Raw genomic sequence first — 20,003 nt, 5'->3', positions numbered from 1 at the left:
GGTAGCAAAGCCAGCTGGCGCTGACTTGCACATCTGAGTCTAGTAGAAAGTCAAAGCATAAAGGTTTTTGGAGAATTTTAAGTAATTCTAACAGTTTGGGGCAGCTCATTTTAAATAATTAAGGCAGCTGAGGGACTGAATAATCAAGGAAGCACTGAGTACTAAATGCTCTGCTATTTTTTTATTTTAGTCTTTTAATTTGCATATTTGAGTGTTTAGAAGAAGCCTTCAAGCCCAAGTAAAGCTAAATAAGCCAAATGAAAGAAACCTGCAAATACTTTGAAAAGTTAGCTGATTTCTACTTGAACTGCAAAATGCCAAAGTATGGATGTTTAATTACTGAATGACTGTGAAGGAAACAGAGATTTTTGATTGAGAAATCTCAAGGGGGACAGAAGGCAAGCATTCGGTTTTTTCCTGAAAGTGAATTAGAGGCTGTGAATTTTATAGATTTGGATAGCAAATTCCTAAACACTCTGGTCTGTTTTTTAGTTACCTGCTTAGTCCTACTCCCTGACAAGTGCCCTCTGATATAATGGAAGTCTAGGTGTTTTATATTGTTTGGTGTGGCTCTCTCTTTTAGAACCTGATCCCTCTGTGACCTTCCTGGGCATCTCCTCCCTCCCCCCCCCACACACACACTCTGTGAGAGAACAGGACATTTATTTTGGACCACCATGAGCTAGGCATGGGACTTCTCCTGCGAGATTTTTTTAACTAAATGAGCCATGTTCTTGGATATGCCTTGATTTATGGTATGTGTTTGGCTGCTGACACAACAGCCATCTCCAAACCCTGGGAACTGGCCAGGCCTTTTAAACACCAAGAGACCTCTCCTCCTGAAGACTGGGGGGGGGGGAAATGCTGTTCGCAGAAATATGACAAAACCCCCCATCCCAAAATGAGAAGTGCATGGAGCTCCCAATCCAAACTGGTAATAACTGGCAGTTGCACAGTCTGCATAGGGTGGAGATCAAGGTACCACACTATGACCTTATAGGGGCTGATGGAAGGAAGCATCAGGTCACAAAACTGGCCCCAGCACTAATAGTATTTAGCCACAAAGAAGGAAAACATCAAAAGAAAGGGTTACTATACAGTCCCTGATGTGCAGATGGTGGCAGTAACATAACCTGTATGTGTGAGACAGCATAGCCATCGCTGCTCCTACCAGAAAGAGTCATATGCTTCACCAGGCAATTCTCATACAGATTAACTAGTCAGTGGCCAGTAGAACATGAAATGCAGAAGGGCAGGTGGACAAATACAGCCACTGGACTCATGCTACAGGCCAGATACATTCAATGGCACAGCATGGTGAATGACAGCAGATGAGAACAAAAATACCATTCATATGCAAGGAAAGAGAACACCACTAACCACAAAGAGAGAAAGACTGTAAAGAACTGAGGTCCAGTGTCTCATCTAACCAAGCCAAAGTTCATTGACCACTGGAAAATACTGGTCACTTTGCATATTTTGGTGACTTACACATTGACGGCTCTTGTGATGTCTTTTGTCCTGCTAGTATTGTGATCCCACATTTCCTGTACCCTTTGAAGACATCAGCATCTCTTGGCCACTCTGGGAATGTTAGCTTGAGACATTGTAGCACATTTTAAAGCATGTTGTGGCTACATGTAATTGGCTTGAACTATACACATACTTTCACTTTTAATCCCAGCTGGAATTAAAAAAAGGTATTAATTATTTTATCTTCTTTATTTTTTATCTCAAGAAAAGGCTTTATTTGGCCTGGGTTTGATTTTGGATGAAGGTTCAAATAATACTTTTGTTTTTTTCAGAGGTGAACGTGGGATCTGAACATCCTTAAATGGTGGAGAAGTTTGTCCTAGATCTGATCTTCCTGGTTTGGGCCAATCTCTTAATTCTTTTACATGAGAGGCATTTTTAATCACACACAATTTACCGCAAAATATCTAGTCTAGTATAGATACCAGGCCTCCTCACCACATCTCAAGCTATGACTGAGGATTGATTGGCACAGCTGAAAGGGTAGGCACAAAGGTGCCTTTGTGGCCCTCAATCTTGTGGTTATTCTGCATCCGAGGGTGTACCTACACTGCAATTAGACACCTGCAGCTGCCCAATGCCAGCTGACTCTGGGTCGTGCAGCCTGGGCTGCAGAGTTGTTTAACTGCAGTGTAGATGTTTCAGTTTGGGCTGCAGCCTGAGTTCTGGGATCTCCCAACTCGCAGGTTCCTAGAGCCCGAGCTGCAGCCTGAGCCTAAACGTCTACACCGCAATTAAATGTCCCTGAAGCCCAAGCCCCACGAGCCTGAGGCAGCTGGTATGGGCCAGCTGCAGGTGTCTAATTGCAGTGTAGACATAACCTGACTGGTCACCGTGTACAATTTAAAGCTGTCTGAAGGCTAATTTAGCCTGCCAACAGGCCCCAGGAGCTAATGTGGAGATAGCTGGGGCACAGGGGAAGCCAACCGGGACCCTTCCCCCAGCTACACCTCTTGCACTGGCAACAGTAAAGCAGGTGATGCAGGAGTTGCTGCAGTGACTCTGCACCACCTCAAGATGTTCCAGGCACCAGATCTGGTGTGTGTTCAGTCAATTGGCATCCGAAGACAGTGGCAGAGGATCAGGGGCTTTGGAAATGATTCTGCACTGCCCTGAGCCTATTTAGCAAATAGTTCCAAATTCCAAATAACTATGTGGGCTGTAGTCCATGAAAGCTTATGCTCTAATAAATCTGTTAATCTCTAAGGTGCCACAAGTACTCCTGTTCCTTTTATGATAAAACCAGAGCTGCTTGCAGATAATTCTCAAATAGTTAGAGAAGTTTTAATGTGTAAAATGAATTATTTGCTCAGCTCAAGCGCCTTGTAACTCCAGGTGATTGTGATGGGCTCACTATAAAAAAAAAAAAAAGGTAGATGAGACAAATGATCCTCTACCAAAATACCGATCTAGATACTGCTGAATTTTAGGTCTGTTTGGATCTGGATCTGAACTTTGTGTCTGAAGGCTGGTGTACACTACCACTTAAGTCAAAGTAACTTACATGGCTCAGGGGCGTGAAAAAGCCAGCCCCCCAAGCAACGTAAATTACATCAACCTAAGCGCTGTTCACACCGGCGCTATGTCGGCGGAGGTGGAGTAATTATGCCGACAGGAGAGCACTATCCTGTCGGCATAGTGCATCTTCACCAGACACGATACAGTGGTGCAGCTGCATTGGTGCAGCTGTGCCGGTGTAGCGCTGTGGTGCAGACTTGCCTTTAGGGCCATTTCCTGTCTACAGAGTGGATTATTTCCAATCTCAACCCAACAAGTTGACATTTTCTTCAGTGAAAAATGTCAGCACATAATGAGAAAACTTTAGTTAATGTTATTCTAAACTTTTTGGTGATGACAGATCACCTTTCCAGAACTATTGACAACTGTATAGATTTTCCATTTACATTGCCATATATTTTAAAAGCTGTGTCACCAAGAATCAGCTCGCCAGATTCATTCCCACCGCAAAGTGCTGTTGTATTGACAATATCTGGTTAACTTCTCCTCTTGCTTTCCAGTCTTCCCGAGAGAATAAAAGGCAGAATCTATTGAAGAAAGAAGCAGAATAAATCTGTCAAATGATACTGTGCTCCTGTCCTTTTGTATTTCAGGGAATAATGAATTGGGTTGCTAGCCCTTTAAATTGCAGTTTTCACAGAAACAGTCTGGAATCACTAAATATCTAAATGCAATAACTTCTATTTCCTTTTAGGTGTTCGCCTCAATATCATCCACATTACACATTTAAAAGTAAGGCTGACTGCTGCATTCTAAGCTTTTTGCTTTTTTTTGTGCCTCGGCAGACTTTGTACCATACAGTCCTAGAACATTGATCAAAATGTGAGGCATTGCACTTTGTTCAATCAGAACTCATGATCTTGACCCTAATGTTAACCTTCACATTTACTGGTGACACCTGTTTCAAATGGAAATCTGACTATGAGACAACAGTTAATCGCAATAAGGGTAATATTTCCCAAAATTGTCATCTAACTCCTGCATCTAGTATTTTTAGGACTAAATCCTGCTCATTCTAGGCACACAAGGACTCTTGTTGACCTCATAGACCCATGCAACCTGGGTAAGTATTGTATGGGCATTATAGTACAGAAGAGTTTTCCACAGCAGCCAAAATAATGTCTTAAGTGGCTGGTGGAGGATTTCCTCAGTGTAAGGGAATCCTTGGGTGGTGCAGAGCCACTACAGAATCTCCTACATCACCCCTGCCCCCGATACTCTGCCTGCCAGATGTTGCACCCAAAGGAAAGGGTATGTGATCAGTTTGCCTCTATCTACTGGCATGGTCTATCTGCCCTTGCTACTGGCATGGTCCTTTGGGCCCACAGCCAGCCAGATGTGAATTAGGGCAGAGAGACAAGAATTAGAGACCACTCGTGATTATGTCGCTGACTTGCCTGGTCTCCAACTTCAAGATTGAGGTAACATAATGCCACCTTTGCTCTCTTCCCATTCCTGAGCTGTGCTGAGCACATGTTTTCAACTTGCAGATGCAGCCTAGAAACAGGGCTAACAAAGTAATGTTCAATAAATAAAATAAGTTCATATTAATAATAAGCCTCTTCCTTTTCTCTGGACTTTTTAAAAAAAATGTTAAGGAAAAATAAGAATGACAATGAAATAAAAATATAGGAAGCTAAATACAATACAAAGTCATATTCAACATGTCAGAAAAGAATAGTGTACATCTGTTCTATGCTTTATATTATAGGAAAATTCAAAGAAAAAGAAACAAACAAAGTGGAACAAAAGAAACAGGCCATAAAATGAAACATAGTCTCTTGGGAGAAAATATACCACACAAAGTCAGAAAATTGTCCACATACAGTAATGACATCAAACTATAACTAGCTAAGTCCTGTGTCACCAGGCTCACCCTCGTTTGGAAAAGATTGGCATTTCCATGAAGGTCAGTCTCATGAGCTGAAAAATACTGCACTAGGAGATGTAGAAATAGTGACACACATTTTCAAAAGTGACACATGATTTGGCTGCCTCAGTTTTTGGGTGTCCAACTTTGAGATACCTTAAATGGGCCCAATTTTCAGAGGGAAGGTAAATTCTGAAAATCAGACCCCTTTATGGTGTCTCAGGTTGGGCATCCAAAATCACTTGTCCCTTTTGCAAACTGAGACCACCAGCTCTGGAGCTCAAGATATCTGGTTCAATTTCAGGTCTGCCACTGACTTTCTACCTAAACATGGTCAAGTTACTTAACTTCTCTGTGCATATGTTTCATAGCTGTAAAATAACAACACTTAGCTCTTATACAGTACTTTTCATCAGCAGATCTCAAAGTATGTTACCAAGGAGTTCAGTATCATTATCGCCTTTTACAGATGGGGAAACTGAGGCACATAGCAATGAAGTGGCCTGACTAAGGTCACCCAGCAGGATGGTCGCAGAGTCAAGAATAGAACCCAGACTTCTTGGGTCACAGTGCAGTCCTCTATGTGATGTTGTGAAACTTAATTCATACAAGAGTTGCAAAGTGTTTTGAAATCCTCAGTGGTAGGTGCTAGAGAAGTGCCAAGTACTATTTTTGTATTCCATTCACAAACCATAAATTAGGCTTTATAGATATGAGAAGCCTTGCCTCCTGGGGCTACGATTTTTTTTATGAAAGGGACATAGGGAGTTAGGGGCTCAACTCCCATTAAAAGTCAAAGGCCCCTTTTAAATTTTCAGCCCAAGAAGACATCTACTATGCAGTTCTAAAAGATCTCCCATTACCCATACTGTATATATGGAAGAAGTGCAGCAAGATATGTGGTCCTAAGTTTTTCAGGCAGTTTGGGAACCAAAGGCTGATTATGTCAACTAAAATCTGGTTCTCCCATTGCTCCAGGGTCAAGAAATCATTGATGAAAATACAGCAGTGAAATTAGGACAGACACATGGATGTCTTTTAAGTGGCAGGCCTCAACTTTTATTCAAATTAAATACAGGGGAGAGTTGCTCCCCGCCCATCACTAAGGTCCTACCAAATTCACAGTCCATTTTTGTAAATTTCATGGTCATATATTTAAAAAATCTTCAATTTCATGATTTCCGCTATTTAAATCTTAAAATTCATGGCATTGTAAAAATGCATGAATATGTATTTAAAAGTGGCAAAATATAACCATGTAAAGCCCATGACGACCCCCCCACCCCATACCATACCACCCTTACTTCTGCGCTGCTGGTGGTGGTGCTGCCTTCAGAGCTGGGCATCCAGCCAACAGCCACCACTCTTTGATACCAGGCTATTAATTGGTTCCAGTGTGGCAGTTACAGGGCTCCTACCATATAACTTGCAACGTGGGGTAGGTTCTCCTCAGCATAGCCCCTAGTCTTTGAGTCCTACCACTCCTCTTCCTGCAAGGGGGACAGAAGGGCAGAAGGGTGGGGACCTCAGACGATGAAGGCCACAAGGGCTAACCTCAGACTGTAAGCCCCAAGGCCCATCACCAGCTATTCGTTTTATCCTTTTAACCACACTGAAAACTGGCTGCAAGTTGTGCTGAATTAACAATTTAGCCAAGTACCTCAATAAGGTATGAAGCACATTTTTACTTCACCCACTGTGGCTTAAAAGTGCTGCGAGAAAGGTGAATTGGCTCATGGGAGAAAAAAATCCTTCCTGACCCCCAAACAGGAGATCAGCTAGACCTGAAGCATCTGGCAGGCTGGATTCCCATTACGAGTTCAGGGTGAGGCTACTGGAATGGAGCCAAAAGAGGGTCCATATGACCCTGCTCCAGGTTAAATTCTGGAAGCTGGGGAATACTGGCCACTCACTACCATTCTTCCTCAACTGGGCAATGGGTGCCAGAGACTCCGAAGTGGAGATGCTACCTGGTGTCCCTCAGTGAGAGTTTCCCTCCCTCACTGCTGAGGCTGTCCTGTTTTGCTGCAGGCCCCTCTAGTTCCCCCACCCATTGAAGTGGGTGGGTGGCATATAGCATTTCTTTCCCATATTTTCACTGAGGAGCTGCTTATCCTTAGTTTGAAGCTAGTTGCAACTAACAGAACTGGTATTTGGGCCACATGAAGTTATCCTGGAGAAACTGTCTCAGTTGGAGTTGAAAATGTGAATTGGCCATGGGTTGGTTCTTCTGTCGATAGTAATGGGGAAATTGACAGTGATTGACATGAATAATTTGTTAGAAGCTCAAGCTAACTCTTCTCACAGTTTCAAAATGTCTAACGTGGTTGGCTGTTAGGTGAACTGGCAGTTCTGAAGAACAGATGGGACTTCATAATTGTGGGTTGTTAAAGCATGTAATAGATAGAGCTAGATTTTGTTCTGATCCTCTGTCAGTGAGTGTGGGTGGGGGACAGTTTTCCCACTCTGGAATAATTTATGTAAGGGTGAAATTTCTATACGTACTGGCAGATCTCTTGTTCCCCACCTGCAATATGCCCATAATTTGTCAAGGAATAGGTGTCATTACACACAATGTGATTACTAATATAATGGTTGTAGTTATTAGATAACAGTTTGCTAGCATTTTTATTCTAGAAGATATAATGAAATCTTATAAGAGTTTTGATTTACTTCTAAAGAGATTCAATGCATAAGCTTGTCAGAATGATGATATTATAAATGAATTCATCTAAACCTAAAATGAGGACCAAAATTGGACCTTTCCAATAGTATTGGGGTGTACAGATCCCAGAATTTGGTACAATCCATTACCAAGTAGAGACCAAGTAGTTCAAATCCATATATAAACCAATGTTCAGGGATGTTTGGATCTGGGTTTGTGTTTGGAATCAGAATTATGCCACAACACACAGAAAATCAAAATAAAGAAGGAATTAGATTTGAAACTAAATCAGGTAGAGCTGAAGAAGATCACAAAGTAAAACATGTGATCAGGTTATTTTATTGGGAATTAGGTACAAGATGGGTGGGATCATTACTGGCAGAAGGTCCAGAGTCCATAGTAAATCACCTTTCCCCCAGCAAGAGCTTTTTTCGGGGGGTTGAGGAGACTTTGAAAACTGCTTCCCTCAATTTGCAGGAACTAACTTCAGGAGAAGCAGCAAGCCTATCTGCTCCGTGCAAAACATGGATTCTGATGTGTTTTGTGAGCAGATATTGTTTCTAGCTCCCTGTATAAAGGTACCCAGGAATGTGAGCAAATGAACATGTACACACTGTTGTAATCATTTGCCAAAACACTGAATGGGTTGCTGACACCTAAACACTGTTTTATTGAGATTGTGACCTACAGTATTACATGTTTTTAAATATCTGAAAAGATGTTGAATAGAATATGCCTTCTATTTTAAAAGCTATATTTTCTGATTTAATTAACCTGACAGCATCAGTTTTAGATGTGTATGTTCCTTTTGTACGCATGCATTTTTAAATATTAAGTAAACCTTGTTATGCATACTACAAAACTGGGTGCCATCCTGGCCTTAGTGAAGTCAATGGAAGTTTTGTCATTGACTTCAATAAAACTAGCATTTCTTTAAAAAACAAACTAACTAATTATCTAGGGATTCTTCAGGTCTTATTTAAGGAAGCCATGTGGACACCATGTGATGTCAAGAAAAATCCTGAATAAAAAGATATTTCTGTATAACATGCAAATAGTTTAGGGTGAATTTTCTAAGAATATAAATGGCTTAAGAGCACAAGGTAAAATCTTCAACAGGGTCTAAGTCCCTTTAATTGCGATGGCATTTCTGGGTAAAATTTTCAAAAAACACTTAAGAGTTTATGTTCTACCCCTAAGTGACTTAGGTGTTTTGAAAATTTTACTCACAAGTCCCATTGTATTATTCTCTTTAGTCACTTAGGCTCTTTTCAAAATCCTACTCTTAGTCTCTGTTTATAGAAATATTTCATATGAGTATTTTGGTTTATACATTTTTGTTTTTTTATTTTTATTCTTATTTAGAGCAAAGCCTGTAGAAGTGCGTACAGCATGAGATCCATTGAGAAAACTCTGCCAATGTACTGACCCTTCCTGTGCTCTCTACAGTAAAGTGTCAGACATGGTCCTTGAACAGAAAAATGATGTTGTCGTACACAAGTTATTATTTAAAATAAACAACTTGTTTCCACTAGATCCATATATTTCCAGGGATGCCTTTCTCTGCCCTGAGATCCTGTTTTCCTTTGGTGTCCTTGCTCATAAAAGCTTTATTCACTGTTAAAGTAAACTTAAGAGTAAATAAAGATTTTTACTGTTCAGTAGAACAGGGCCAAGATCAGGATCTGATGACTAGTCTATTAGTATTCATTTCATATGTGACTACTTATTTACAATCACAGGTGTTTTTTTCTAAATGAAAATGAATAGCCAGGGCTACAGCTCCCTATAACTTGCTCTCTGGAGCTTCCTCAGTATTTATACTCAAGAGTGCACTGCACTATGAAAGCCCTGCTATGATATATCTCTTTGCCTGAATAGCTTTGTAACCCCACAGTGCAGTTTGAACAGAATCACAGACACCCTTCCTGTTCCCTTCCACTAGCTGGTGCCTTCTTATTCCCACTTCCTAAATCTATCCCCTTTCTCCCCCCACTCATTGCTTTCTTCCTGCCATTTTGCCCCAATTCTATTTTCCCCTCCCACTTACCAGGAATCCTTGGATCCTGAACCCCCTACTGGTGCCAGCCCCCTGTTCTTGGGAAATGGAACTTTAGTACCATGGGAAAATCCGATATTTTGACATTTGCTTTCATCCCAAGTGGATAGGCCTGTTGGTGGGCGAGGAGAAGGAAGTGCTTCATCCTTTGGGAGCATTTTGTAATGCTGGCAAGACAGCCAGATGTGGCTATATGCCACTATTGCAAAGAAGAGGTGTAACAGGGTCCAGGACCTGCCCCTCTTCCTGGGGTCCACTCACTGCCCCCAATAAGGCTCAGAGAGGCTTCAGGGTTATGCAACACTCATGTCTTTATTTACCTACAGTTATCCCACCACTAGTGTCCATCTATTTACAGGCTTTATAGGATTATTCACCTCTTTTGCAGGCAGAGTCAGCCTTCAGCTAGGAGGCTTCCAGTTCCCTCCCTGACTGACTTCTCCCTGACTGCTCCCTGCCTTCTGGCTTCCTCCCAGCCTTTATAGCCCTTGGCTTGTCAGGCCAGCAGGTGTTGCCAATCCTCAGGCCAGTATCAGGCCTTTTCCATCAGCCCCAACCTGTTTCTGCTGATTGGAGCTGACTAGGAAGGGGCTAATTAGGTGCTTTTGCACCAGCACCCTGCTACAAGAAGGTTACCATGTAACCATGGAGAGGGACTCCAGGACCAGTGCCTCATGGTGCCACCACCACAGGATGCACCCAAAGGTGCTGAGAAGTGTACCAAGGGTCCCATCCCAGAGCCAGCAACCATGTATCACCTGTCATAACATCAGTCTGTTTCCCAACCCCTACTCTCACCCCTAGGTGCATCTTCCAACATAACCAGGGTCCCATTCCTGAAGAGTGGCACAGATTATGGCTCTGCTGGGAGGCTGGGAGGGGCCAGGTTACAAAACTGCTCTCCTCTGTGGGGCAAGAGAGAGCAGAGTTGTAGTCATGGACCAGTGTGTAGCAGTAGTGGATGCAAACTATAGCTGCATGTAAAAGTGCAATGGAAGCATAGATTGCCTCCACACACAATAGCTGCAGGTGAGAGTGGGGTTCCTATCTCCCACCATCTCCTCCCCTGTCCCTTTCTCCACACTCACCTCCTTCTGCCTCTTCTGCACCAGGGAAAGCTGGAAGTTCATGCTGTGATGTGAAGGAACCCCATGTACTTTGGAAAGCCGTGAAGACTGCACACGGGTTCCTCTGCTTCTTTCAGGCTGCATTGCTCTAGCTCTCAATGGAAAACAAATCAGTGTAGCAGAAAAGGATCAGAGTTGAGGGTGAGCGTAGAGAAAACAGCATTGTGAGCTGTAAGATGTCTAAATAAAGAGTGACAAAGACCTGCACTTATTATTTGATGGGTTTATGCCCAGATAACATGTGTGTAAATTTCATTTTATAACCGGTATGAGAAAGCATACACATTTCCAGATCATTCGACACTTAGGGACAAATTCTAATCTCATCTGAGTAATTTACATTTTGACACATTTTGAAGTTACTGCTACTGTGCTCAAGTGAAACAGGGTTGTGCACTTTGTCACCTGGGGTTCCTAGGGCAGGTCAGACTCCAAAAGGGAGAGCAAACACTCCCAAAACTGGTGGTTAACACTAAAGTTAAACTCTTCAACCAGTCACAAACTGTGCTCCTGATCTCCCACACTGGTTATCAAGAAGCAAAAAAAGAAATCACACAGCCTCCTTTATTGAATTCCAGTTCTCTGGTTCCCAATCAGCACCTGGGTGCAGTAAGATGAGGAGTTATTTAAAAACTCTTATCACTATACAAAATGTTCTTCTGAACCTCCAAGGGCTAGCTACGTTACCAGGTCAATATTAGGTTGCATTTTACCCAAATACCATGCTGCCAGCCAATCTTTTAGGATCTAAAACTAAAGGGTTATTATAAAGAAAAAAGGAACGAACAAAAAGAGAGTTAAATGGTAAAGCAGTCACATACATACAAAGAATTCAAAGTCCACATATTAGGTTCTTAGCAGTATTGGTGAGTTTGCTGGCTTGAAAGTCCCTCTGGAACACATCCACAGCTTGGTCGAGTCATTCAGTCCTTTGTTCAGAAAAGTCATTTGTAGAAAAGTCACTCCAGAGGTAAGAACTAAGAAGCAGGATTGAAGACAAAATGGAGATGATGCAGCTACCCTTTATAGTCTTTTGCTATGTGTCGGGTACTACTTCCTTTGTTCCCTTCCAAACACAAACTTATAGCACATGGCATTGAAAGGCCTTAGAGTTCTCTCCATAGGCATGCCCCTGCATGTCTTGCTGAGTCATAAGGTGTAGTCCCTGGACCTTTCAGGGGATTCATTGTAAAGTTGATGACCCTTGAAGGGCCATCAAACAGGCTAGACAGTGCTGATGCCAATATGTTTGGGTGTGTCACCCAGAAGCACAGCACAAGTTTGAAAATACAGATATACCCTACATATCTATAACTCATAATACAAAGGTGATACAAATATATAAACAAGATTATCATACTTTGCAAATCATAACATTTTCACAGATACCTTACATGGCATATCTGGTCAGATTCTGTGCAATTTTCCAATATTTGTATCAACAATATTATAAAGTAAGTGTCCCGCATATTCCATACAGCATCACACACTTGTCATCTGAGAGCTTCATTCTCCCCTTGTTTTGAACATATTACATACACTGATGGCCTACCAGCAGCCCGAACACTCATCCAACCCTTGATATGAAACAATTGACCTTGAAGCTAACTGAACTGGCTCAAATCATTTTAAACATAGGCACAATTTTGCTAAGGATGTCCTCTCCCCTCTCCATCTCCCTGAACCTGTGATAAAACACCCCCATTTTCTTCTCAGAGATGGAACATGGAGAGATTTAACATGGCCTGTATCCTTTTTCACTCACTCTATGCTTGGTTGCCATTAGTGCTCTGCATCCACCTGAGCAGCCTTGGTACATCATGGGGGCTCAACCACAGAGAAAAACCATGGTGGATCGTAGGAGATATAGTATGGTCAGGGAGCAGGCATCGGAAACTGTGATGGGGATGGTCAGGCCTACTTGCCGGAGCCTGACTCAGGAGTACAGAGTGTGGTTGAAGCAAAGCTGGAGTGAAAGCAAGGCAGGAGCTGGACTTGGAAGAGGGAAGGAGCAAGAGCAGGGCTGGAGCAGGCTCAGTCTGGGTGATTCTGTTGCCACTGTCAAATAGGAGAGAGTTCCAAGCCCTGGAGTGACATTGAGTAGACTGAGCTGCTGTTTCTCCTGTGAGGCTTGTATACCTGCCCTGAGAGTCATGAGACCAGATAAGCAGCAGCTTAGCATAGGAGTGACTCATCACCTTACAGCAGGGCCTCTGGGGAGAAATAGGAACATCAGAGACCCAGAACTGTTACTCCCATGAGGCCCCATTGCTGCTCAGGCAGGAACAAAGTAATGCCAACCTGACCAGAAAGAAAGTATTTTGTTTCAATCAAAAATGCTAAATGGAAACATTTAGACATTTTTTAATCAAAATTTTGATATTTTGACTTTCTATCTCCATTCAGCTTCCATACAAATATCAAAATATTGGCATTTTCCATGGGTTGGAAATTTTTCAATCATCAAAATTAAGCAAAGTTTCCATCGGAAAGGATAGGGGCATATGATACTGTTGTCCTGGATGCAGCATTAGACAAAGACTTGGGCCTACTTGTGTGCGACTGAGAGCCCGTTGTGGAGAGGCAACAACAAAGTGTATGCTCCAACTGCCTTTATACTCAGGACAGAGAACCAGGAGGCATGAACTTCACCTTGGACTAGCTGTGTAAATACATGTTTGCAGAGCTTCCCCAAGCAGCAATGTGCAAGCCAACAGAGATGAGGTGGATGGGTTCAAATGTAATTTTTTTCAGTAAGATGATGGCGGCTCTACCGGCTGGCTTCATCACCTATTGTTTCAGTAGCCAACCTAGTAAGGAAAACTACATTAGATGCAACAGCAGGAGGATGAAAATGACAGGGAAGACGGAAAAACACAGGGTACTCAAAGGCAAGCTGGAAAACACAAAGGGATGTGGGACAGAAACAAGGCAGAGTCAAAACAAACACAGCACACTACTGCCAATTACAAGTCTTCAAAAATCATGAGTCAGGCTCTAAAAATCATGAGATTGACTTTAAAAAGATTTTAAAATACAGATGTTGAGCTCCCTTTTTAGCCTCTAGGGTGCATTTGCTTCACGATTTTTCTTTGCATCATGAGAATGTCAAATGAAAGCTGAGATTCTCAGGCAATCTGTTGGTTCCAGAAACTGGGTCTTTAAGAAGATCACAAAATATTGCAAGACTCATAAAATTACAAGAGTTAAGAAAACTGTAAGCAGGGAGAGGGAATGGTCAAAAATACATAGAAAGGAAAGGCAGATGCAAGTATAATATTTTTTATATCCAATCCTTATTATTCCTGCAATAATTTTTATCTAACCTCTTAAGTATTGACCAAATTAATATTAATTTATTTTATATGCACCAGCCTTTTACAGGTGAAAGAGAAAAAAGGTACCTTGGGTAGAGGAAGAGGACACCTCTACTTCTTGTCCCAGGCTCTGTAAATTCTGGCTGTAACCCTACATTTAAAGGTAGAGAGGCCATGGAGAATGTATATAGGAAGACAGACAGACAGAATTGCTGGGGGAAATGCCACTGGAAGGCAGAAACTGGAAAAAAATTGGAAGGCTGAAAGGAGGGAGATGGGAAATGGAAGTTTCGTGCCCATGTCACCTCACAAAGTTCAAATATGTCTGGAGAAGATCCAGTTTTTTGTGTCCCTGCTTGTCAAAACTTAAGCATATTTCTGACTCTTTTGCTCATCTTAAATTTCTTGCACCTTTCATTCCTTTTTTATGACATGGGAAATGTTCACTTTATAATATGACCCAATGCCTGAAAAAAAAGTTTGCCAAACTGTGTTTTAGTGAAACAGAGATTAAATCTTCAAGTCCATTAGTTCAATAGCAGATTCCTATATTCCCTAAGGGGATACCCAAAGAAATCTATTCCACTTCCCATTTCTTATGCAACTCTCTGATCATCAAGAACCACCTGACTATTGAATTCACTCCCAGTAAGCTTAAGCATTTCATCTTTGACCTACCCACAGGGAAAAAATGTGCAAAAAACAGACTGGCAATTGAGGGAAAGGATCTAGCTGGGAGGTAAAGGACAGGCCTATTTTCTTTTTCCTAGCTAGCATTCTCACAGTATGCTACCCAGGCAGAGAATGGCAAATATCCTTCTGGTGAGCTCACTGTGCTACTTAGCAAGTCTTCAGTGAATTTTCTTCCATTCTTCTCCCTCAGGAAGTAGCAGCAGATGTTTTCTCCCCATGGTGCTTTCTTTGGAGGACTTTATGAGCATACATCTCTACAGAAAATATATTGCTGATGTCTCATGTAAGGGTTGCAGAAAAGTAGAAACCTATGCTCCATTTTCAAAAGTGACTTTGGCTCCTACGTCACTTGGGCTCTTCAGAAAATTTTATCCCAGTCTTGCAAGGCACTGAGCAATCTTAATTCCCATTGTCATCACAAGGAGCAAAAAGTACTCAGGAACTCAGAAGAAGCAATATACATTATTGATAGTCATGAGCAGGTTGCACATACTATACAAAATCAAGTAACAAGCTGAGCACAACCCTAATTCAACTATGATACATATACATAGCTATAATTAATATCAGTAAAGTACAAACATTACAGGTATATAATGGTCTGCCTTAAAAATCTTCCCAGCTGTTTTAGATAATTCACTGGTATTTCCTCAATATTATTAAGGCAAGTTTAGGGAAATGTAATGCTATTTGACTATAGCAATAGAAATGTTGTATGTGTGACTACTTTATTAATCAATATCAGTTCTTAAACAATAATCACAGTTTAAGATAGTCCTGCACTGCAGATTCTCAATAACAATCTCATTTTAAAGAAAAATTGGCTAGTTGGTATAATAGCATTCTTAATAAATAAAAACAAATAGCAACAAAATATTGCATATTTTTGTTATGTTTCAGGCATGTAAGCTTCTTCGTAGCAAGAATGCTTCACAGTTTATTGAACGGATAACCCATAGCACATACATTCAGGGATCACCCTTAAAAAAATTTAAATTTTCCTTAGAAAAATAGATATGGAATCATCTCTGTATGGTACTTACTAGATTATTCCATATTTTCAGGTAACCTTAACTGTGTAACAAAAACATTACTTAAGGCAAATGATGATCACGTGCAATAATAGAAAGGCAATGAACCTGGCAGGAAGATCTGCCTCATCACCATTCCTAACTCTTAGCCAAACATAAAATATATTCAGATAGATTACTTCCCCCCACCCCTCTGTTGTTTAATCATCTCCCAAAGCATTTTTATTCTGGAGTTCCATATATGCTTGCCTTCTGGAGTTCCTGCAGAACTATTATTCAATGCTATTATTTCACCATACAGTACTTTAGAGTACTGAAAAATGAAATACCATTCTAATATCTGAAGATGTTTTGGCTTATATACAACTGGTATATAAACATATTACTTGGAATAGTATCTGAATCACATTCTGTAAATAGTAACTTATGTGATTGCTATGCCATTGCTTTCTCTGATTTCAGAATGCTTCATTTTCCCTGTATCTCTGTCTGACACCATTAAAGCTAGAAATGTAATTGACCTGATTCACTTAAGGTTAAAAGTCCCTTCGATGTTCACATTCTGTCTAATGTCACCATTTTTTTTTAATTCAGCCATTCAGAGATACCAGATATTAATATTTAGTACAGGTAAAATGATGCTGGACACATAGTGCCCTCATTCTCCAAATTGTTATCTCTCCCTGTGGCCTCACAAACCATATTAAATAATGTTTCATCAGGAGAGTCCAGCAACCATTCTAAGTAAGTTTTAAATGATGGGTCTCAAACTGCATTTAATTTACATTTAATAAGACATGTAATGTATGGTACATTGTTTACAATTGACTGTTTGAAGCATTTTTGAGGATTAACAATTGAGGAATAAATACAATGTCTGTTATTTGCAGGGATCATCAATTATATTTGCTCCTAGTAATCAAGTGGTATTTATTTGACATACTTTAATTATCTAGTTTGGTTTAACAGAATAATTATTTGAGCTGTGTAGTCCAATTCAAATGAAATAATAATAATTTAAAAAAAGACATAAGTCTTCACCCAAAATCTATGTATTTTTAAATAATTAAATTAACTCTTTATTTTCTGCATTTTTTTTCCTTTTTGTGCTTCTGAATTTCCTAAGTTTCCTCAAATAAAAGCGCCGAAATAACATTCTAGGCCATGATTTTGCACACTTACTCGAGTTTAATTTTATGCACTTGAGAAATCCCACTGTGTGAACCTACTCATGTGTAAAATTAAACATGTGCATTAAATTAAAAAGAAGCTGAATTCTTTTGAGATTTTCAGTCCAATGTTGCAGACTCAAGTGGTTCAAATAAGATTGAGATAAGCACCCAAACATTTGCTTGTTCAGCCAAACCAATCAAAATAAAATATCAGAACTTGTCAACAAAGTCCGAAGAATTTTTACAATTTTTGTAATTAAATTTTCAATTTTTTGAAAATTTTCTACCAGCCCTTAACTTGGACTTCTATAAAAATTCCACATAAATTTATTTTTTTCCAACAAAAGTATTGAATCCAAATTTCAAAGATGTTTAACCAGCTGCACTAAATACACATGAACTCTTATTTAAAGGTTTATATAAGGGCAAATTACTGAACAATAGGCCTGATTTTTCCACTGCCATGTACCTTTTGTAGTAATCTATATTGGGGCAAAGTTAGTGGTAAGAGACCTAATCCAAAGTTGTACACCATCTTGTACAGATGTACCTGACTACACAAGGAGCAAGACCATGGCAAATCAACACCAATAATTTTGGAATGTATGTTGGTTCTGTTCCCCAACTCTTCTTACAAACTTGGCCATACAGATGGGGTAAAATGCCATTTTCATTCTGATACTTCCAGGTATCAGAAGCTTTGTATATTCTTGAACTGATAAAAGTGTACTGTATTAAACAGACCTTTCTGATATTGTGAAGTTTGATTGGCTGGCTGTTGTACTTTTTTCTCCTTAGATTACTGTAATAAGGCTATAAACAAGACAGGAGTTCAATGACCCCCCAACCAAAGTATAAAATATTGAAAAGGTCAAAGGAGTGTAGCTCACTACTAAGATTCACTGAATATAAATTAGGCATTAAACCCCTGATACCTTGTTCCCTTGACTGACTAGTAATGAGAATAGAAAATGGCAGAAAATTAATTCCTTCTCATTAAAAAGCTTGTAATGAGAATGTGGAACTTGGTACATATGTAACCCATTCTCATTATACTCTTCAGAAAGTGTCTTTGTGGTCTTTTTCAGATGTCATAGCAGTGAATAGTTTCTCCCTGATAAAACAAGGTAGTGCAGGAAATGTGGTTACGTTATATACAACTCCGTGAATGTTCCCTAAGCCCTCCTATAAAATCATTTTACAGAGATGACCTTTTTAGTTCATTGATAGTGGAGTGTGTGCTATATTTCTATATGTATATTTATGTGTGCATATGTGTACACACACACACACACACATAGAGCAGGCAGAGATTTTAAAGGAGCCTAAGGGAATTGCAATGTACTTTGGGTGCCTAATTCCCTTAGGTTGTTTTGAAAATCCTAATCATAGTTAAAATAAGAAAATTTAAGTACAATGTATCCACATTAGGTTTGAATTCACACACATATATATATGTTGATGAATCAAAACTATCAAAGAGAGGAACATGCATAAATATACACACACATTTTTTTGTTTGGAGGACTCTAGGATGTGTGTGTGTGTAATAACCCCCGCCCACCCTACATACACATACAATAACTGTTTAACTTAAAGTTAAGGTTACTCAAATGCAAATCCCAACAACACAGTCACAGTCAGTTAAACCACACTTTAACATCCTCACCTCCACAACAAAGTCTGTTGCACTTCCATATAATCCACCACAATGGATTACGTACACTCATTTACTCTAAACCACACTCAAACCACATTTTCTCCAACCCCAGCTCCATTAAGAGAAAAGAGTAGAGTTAGACTGTCAAGTTTTGAAAGAAAATCTAGTTTTCCATTTATCAATTGCCCCTTCTGCCCAAATTTTGATTAAAACAAACCTTCATAAGAAAAATTATGGTTCATTAAAAAGCCAATTTTTGTCAAAAAACATTTCAAAGATTTTTTTTTTTAACCAGCTTGAAGAGAAAAGGCTTCTGATAATATAGGAAGGGTTTCTCACCCCTACTCTTTTCTCTGCCAGATTTAATATACGTGTGTGTGCAAACAAAACAGAAGTTGGTAAATATCACCTGATGCCTTATATGTTACAATGATATAGGTGTGTGTTACATATTCATATGGTGAAAAGATCTGAAATATGTCTTATTTTAGCCCTTGCTAAAGATCCATGGGGTTCTTGGGTGTGCACTGTGGGAGAGGAAGGTGCAAGTATATACTTTGCATCTCTGTCCTGCAGCCTAGCACAATTGCAGTCCCTGTGCTTGCAGAACCACAGAGAGTGAATCTCCTTTGCTCTCCCTGCAGTGCAAGACACCAAAAGGGGATGGGGCAGGGAAGATCAAAGTCATGTTTCATCCCATGTAGCAGCAATGAGAGTTGACTAGGCTGAGGGTAGTGTGCTGCAACTTCTGAAGGGGTATAGCATGCTCTAAGTTACCTATTGTGCACCAGGGAACTATGAAACTCAAGTTCAGAAGATAGAACACAGTTACCTGAGGCAGAATTTTACCCCAAGTTCCATTTGGGGAGGTGTGGCCTCCCAACTCTTCAGTCCTGGCCTGTGGCTATATGGCACGACTAATCCCTAATTCAATGGTCTCTTAAAATGAACTGAGAATAATGGGGCCTGATTCACCACTGTGTAACATCCAATTTTTCTGGTGTAACTAGATTTCAATGGAGTTGCTCTGGCACGAATTAAAGAGGAGGAAGGTCATAATAACTTAATGGTGAGTCATGCCCAACAGCTTCTCTCCAAATGCTCTGCTGGTATGTTTTCTTATATTTAGAAAGAAATTTCACCTTTAAATACCTTTATTATGACCTTCCTCCTCTTTAATTCCTCCTTGCAATATACAACATCTTTGAGAACGCAGCTGAAGAAGCAAAATATTCCACATCATTTATCCTCAGGTTATAGCTGCCAGGAGTGACTGTTATACAGGTGGGTTCACCTGGGCTGTCAAGGCCAAGGCTAGGAGGTAGCTCATTTTATCTAGCTAAAATATTATTTAGCTC

Source organism: Malaclemys terrapin, chromosome 2 (assembly GCF_027887155.1).
Source record: "Malaclemys terrapin pileata isolate rMalTer1 chromosome 2, rMalTer1.hap1, whole genome shotgun sequence".
NCBI classification, from domain to species: domain Eukaryota; kingdom Metazoa; phylum Chordata; order Testudines; family Emydidae; genus Malaclemys; species Malaclemys terrapin.
This window is presented reverse-complemented; position numbering follows the sequence as displayed.